This window comes from Nannospalax galili, unplaced genomic scaffold (genome assembly GCF_000622305.1).
Source record: "Nannospalax galili isolate Female #2095 unplaced genomic scaffold, S.galili_v1.0 scaffold128, whole genome shotgun sequence".
Taxonomy (NCBI): Eukaryota; Metazoa; Chordata; class Mammalia; order Rodentia; family Spalacidae; genus Nannospalax; species Nannospalax galili.
Genome location: NW_008360322.1, coordinates 5,541,128 through 5,546,915, shown reverse-complemented (window position 1 = coordinate 5,546,915; position 5,788 = coordinate 5,541,128). Strand labels below are relative to the sequence as shown.

Here is a 5,788-nt window from a genome sequence, read left to right as displayed (position 1 = left end):
ACTGGAACTGAGAATGAGACTTTTGCTGCAAAAATACATGGAAATTTAGAAGTGACTAGGAAATGAATAATGGGCAAAAGTTAGAGGAGTTGGAGGCACAGGCAAGAAAGAACCAGTCCTACAGTGTTAAGAGATTCTGAGCTGGGTATGGTGGCACATGCCTTTAATCCCAGCACTTGGGAGGCAGAGGCAGGCAGATCACTGCAAGTTTCAGGTCAACTGGGGCTACAGGGAGACCCTGTCTCAAAAAGACCCCAAATCCCCATTTTAAAAGCACTCAACAGACCTTTTGCTGGTGACCCATTGAGCTTTCAAGAAGGGGCAGAGTAAAAACACCACTTTTGGGGGAAGTAGCAACTTGTATTGTTTTACTCAATCTGTCTTATTCTGAAGAAAAAAAAAAGGTCCCCCTCAAATAAATAAATAAAGAATGATTCTGGAGAGGGGTTAGAAAACAAGAAGACTTGGACTAGTAAGATGGCTCTGTAGGTAAAGTGTTGGCCATGCAAGCCTGACAACCTGAATTAGACTTCAATCCATAGACTCAAGTTGGAAAGAGAGAACCAACTCCATTAAGTTTTTCACATGTCATACATATGCACACACACAATAATAATAATAATATTTAAAAGAAAAAAAGAAATCAAGAAGTCTACAGAAAGTCTCGAACTTCTTAGAGATTACTTCAGTGATCATGACCAGAATGCTGACAGAAATATGGATAGTGGAGGCCTATATGATGAGATCTCAGATAGAAGTGATGACCACCCCACTGGGAGCTGGAGTCATGGCTATCTGTGTTCCACAGTTGTGAAGAGCATGGCAGCTTTGAGTCCATGTCGCAGGGCTTTGTGGATGGTGAACCATAGAAATGATGAACTAGGATTTCTGGTGGAAGAAATTGCCAAACAGCAAAGCATTCATATTGCTGCATGGCTGCTTCTGCTTCTGCTGACATGAGAATGGAAAACGATGACTTGGAGGCAGAATTTATAATTAAAAGAGAAGCAGAGTATAAAAATTTGGAATATCTGCAGCCTCGCCAAAAACATATGACAAAGCACGTTTGGCAGGAATACTAAAAGTACGGCCAAGAATCTTAAACAAATCAGCACAAAGAGAAAAGAACCAAGTGTTACTTGGCAGGACAATGGGAAGAAGGCCCCAAAAGCATTGGGGAGGGCTTTGAGATCTTTGCCACCACAGTCCCAGAACTGAAGAAGGACTGGCTTGGGGTGCCTTCCATGGACTGATGCCCTTCTTGGGATTCTGTTCCCCACATCCCCGTGTGGCATTCATTGGCTCTTCCAGCCTGAGACTCAGGCATCCCTAGGTGTGGCCAAAGCAATGAACCACAGCAGTGTCACATGATGCTAATTCTGCAGGCATACAGAATGAAAGAGGAGTGTGGGTGTGGCGCATCCACCCAGATTACAAAGGTTCCTACAAAAAGCCTGAGGTACCAGGTACAAACCTATCACCAAGAAGAGTCACCACAAGGCCAATGCCCAACAGAGCTGTGGGAGTGGGGCTTCTGTGCTCAGAACCTCAGAATCCAGAGCCACTGGCAGCAGGTAGCACTCACCCGGAAAACCACAGACACCAGTGTTAAACTCCAACTCAAGGGAGCTGATGTGTGAGCTGAATCCAGTACAGCTACGGGGTGAGGCTGCCCAGTGCTTTAACAACAACTCTCAGTATGTCTAGGAAGAAACACATGGAAGGAAGGTTATTCTGGAGTTTTACGCCATGGTGTCTGTCTAGGTTTTCGGTCTTACTTAAGGCCCTTTCCTTTTGCATTATTTTTCCCTCTTGGAATGGAAATGTCTATCTTGTGTCTCTGAAGATGATTCTCTCTCTCTCTCTCTCTCTCTCTCTCTCTCTCTCTCTCGTGTGTGTGTGTGTGTGTGTGTATGTGTATGAGTGGTGCATACACATGAGTGTGCAGGTACTCATACCTGTGTGTACTCATATGAAGGACAAAGCAGGACACTGAGTGTCTTCCTCCTTCCCATTCCACTAAGCCTTGGAGAAGATGATTTTGTTATAGTAGCAGACAGCCCCTTAAGAGAAATCTGGTCAAGAGAATAAAATCTCTGGCCTGAATGAAGACCCAATTTTCCAGTTTTTGTAGCTCAATCACTTGGTCGTAGGAACACCCCTAGGAAGGCAGGTTCACCTTAAGTCATGCTAAAAAGATAGGTGGAATACTGAGTGTGTTAATGAGATGTATATGTTCCTAAACTCTAGGCTCAAAATAAATGCCACAGAAGCCAGTGCACCTGTGGAAGATGTCAGTGCTAACAAAGAATCACTTTATTTCAAACCCAAACAAAATGGAGTCAGGAAGCCATGAAGGAAGTGTCCTTATACACCTTTTTCTATGACAGGACCACTACAAGGATTCACAAACTGCAAACAATTCAGATAAGCCATTTGTTTAGAAGAAATCTCCCTAGTAACAGCCAGATTACCTATGAGAAATTAATCTCTGTAGTCAGCTCCTATAGCCAAAGATGCTTACTTCCAAACAGTTGATGTGGACTCCTCCTTTCCTTTAAAGGTTTCCCCTTACAGCAAACCCCTGGATTGCTCTGTAGTTCACAGCAGTACACATATCCCAGATTGCAACTGCTCACTATTCCTAAATGAACGCTTTGTTTTTGACTCATTTTCTGTTACTCAAAGGAGCTCCTGAAGGGAGAATTATACTCATGGTTATTGTTGGAGGTTTCAGCATTCCTCTCTCAGTAATGATAGAAAAAACAGAAATCAGTAAGGAGAGAGGTAGTTTCAACAACAGTGTCAACCAGCTGGGTCCATTCCACAAGTCATGAAAAATAACAAGGTCTCATCTGCAACATTCTCCAGTGCAATGGAAAATTTTCCAAAACGAGACAACTTTGTGTTCTACAGACTTCAATAATTATAAAACAACAGAAATCATTCAAAGTATACTCTGAACTCTTAAAGAAATTTTTGGGATAAATATCCAAATGGATTTCTAAAAAAATCCTCAAGACAGACAGCCTGAGAGGATGGGTTCAGACCTCCATTGGCGTAGCAGCTCAGAGCTCAACAGACTACCAGAGAATGCCGGGTTTGGGCCTCCCTCTGGCCTCCAACTACCTGAGGGCCTGAGAACCCAGGGGACTATCCCACAGCTCCTGGATCCTGCCTCCACGTGGTGGTGGTGAGCTTCCCCTAATTGAGCCACACCATCTCCCTACCTAGGATTTTGTGAGGCCCCTCCCAAGGCCCCAGGGCAGATCTGGAATAGGTAGGCTAAGGCTGAGGTCCTAACAGACAGCCTGAGAGGGTGGGTTCAGACCTCCATCCATGCAGTGGCTGGGAATCTCAGGAGACCACCAGAGAGTGCTGAGTTCTGGCCCCCCTCTGGCCTCCCTCTGGCATAGGCTTGACAATGCACAGGACTGCCTGAGAGAGCCTGGATCCAGCCTCCACACTGGGAAGGAAGCTTGAGTGTGCCTGACTGGAACCTGAATTGGGCTTCTGTGGGTACCCCTGATCTGAAGCCATCAGTCCCTCCAAAATAAACCTGAGAGAACCTGAACCCTGTACCAATCAGCTTTACATAACCAATAAAGAAAGGATCTAGGCACCCAGATAATACAAACAGAAGCATATTTCAACTTAATTCTCATATCAGAATCATAAACAACAAAAGAAATTGACACGCCAAAACCACAATGAAAGAATTATAAAATGGAAAGCCCCAAAAAATATGTCCCCACCAAACCCCACCAATCCTGTAGAAGAGTTTGACAAGGAGAACCCCCTAGATAACCCAGAACACTGAATTTAAAAGAACAATCATAAACATGATTAAGGAATTCAGTGAATTTAAAGAACACACAAACAAATCAAAGAGCTAAAAGAAGATAGGGATAAACTTCTCAATGAATTCACAACGGAGATAGAAACATTGAAGAAAACTCATGCAGACATGAAGAACGACATGCAAAACTCAGTAAGCCAACTTGAAACAACAGGGGAAAGCCTCACCTCTAGAATAAATGAAATGGAAAACAGAGTATCAACACTGGAGGATAAAGTTGAAGAACTGGACCACTCAAGCAAAGTATGGAAAAAATGTAAAAACACAGGAACAAAATATGCAAGAGATGTGGGACACCATGAAAAGACCAAATCTATGGATCATAGGAATAGAGGAAGGAGAAGAATTTCAGCTTAATAGTGTTGACCAAATCTTAAACAGGACTGTAGAAGAGAATTTCCCAAAATTAAGGAAAGGCATTCCCATACAAATACAGGAAGCACATAGAACACCAAATAGACAGGATCAGAAAAGAAACTCCCTATGACATATCATAGTGAAAACACTAAATGTACAGAACAAAGAGAATAGTGAAAGCAGTTAAAAAACACAAGTCACGTACAAAGGAAACCCCATCAGAATTACAATTGACTGATCAATGCAAACTATGAAAGCCAGAAGAGCCTGGACCAAGGTATTTCTATTTCCAGTTCTACATGACAATAGATGCCAGCCCAGAATACTATACCCAGCAGAAGTGTCTACTATAGTTGAGGGGGAAAGAAAAATCTTCCATGGCACAAATAGCCTGAAAGAATACATGTCCATAAAACCAGCCCTTCAAAGAATACTTGAAGCAATACAGAGAGCAGAGAGAGAAACAACTATACCCTAGGGGCAACGAGAGAAAATAAACTAAAGATATAATCTAGGAAACATAAAATTACACCAAGAACACAAACCGCAATCAAAATGATGGCAACCAATACACACCTTTCAATAATAACCTTAAATATCAATAGAATGGAACTCCCCAGTCAAAAGACACAGGCTAAGAAAATGGATTAAGAGACAAAATCCATCTCTTTGCTGTCTGCAAGAAACCCATCTCACCTTCAAGGACAGGCACTACCTTAAGGTAAAAAGATGGAAAAGAATATTCCAAGCAAATGGCACTGAGAAACAAGCAGGGGTTGCAATTCTAATATCTGAGAAAATAGACTTCAAAGTAAAACTAATCAGAAGAGATAAGGAGATAATGATCACTTCATTCTGATCAAAGGAATAGTTAACCAGGAAGATATTACAATCCTTAACATATATGCGCCAAATTCTGGTGCACCCAAATTCATAAAAACAACACTAAAGGACTATAAGACACAGACTAACCCCAACTCAGTAATAGTAGGGGACTTCAATACACCATTGTCACCACTAGATAGGTAAACAGGCCAGAGAATTAACAGAGACAACTGAATTAAACAATACCATATATCAAATGGACCTAACAGACATCTACTGAATATTCCAACAAAGCACCAAAGAATGAACTTTCTATTCAGCACCCCATAGAAGCTTCTCCAAAATTGACCATATATTGGGGCACGAAACAAACCTCAACAAATACAAAAAGATTGACATAATTCCATGCATTCTATCAGACCACAATGCAATAAAGCTTAAAATCAACACTGGAAGAAACCCCAGTAACCACATGAACACATGGAGATTAAACAACACACTCTCGAATGATGAATGGGTCAAAGGAGAAATTAGGAAAGAAATAAAAGTACTCCTGTAACTAAATGAAAAGGACAATACAACACAACAAAACCTCTGGGACATGCTTAAAGCTGTCCTTAGAGGGAAGTTAATAGCTCTAAGCACCTACATTAAAAAATCAGAAAGGACACAAATAAATGACTTAACACTGCAACTCAAGACACTGGAAAGGCAAAAACAAATGAAACCCAAAACCCAGAAGAAGAG

General features: G+C 41.7%; 1 non-coding gene across 1 annotated transcript; it reads left to right on the top strand.

The window, feature by feature from the left end:
* Positions 1 to 260: 260 nt before the first annotated feature.
* Positions 261 to 393, top strand: LOC115068805. Its single transcript, XR_003848146.1, has one exon. It is a non-coding gene; the product is annotated as a small nucleolar RNA SNORA21 (small nucleolar RNA).
* The last annotated feature ends 5,395 nt before the right edge of the window (positions 394 to 5,788 follow it).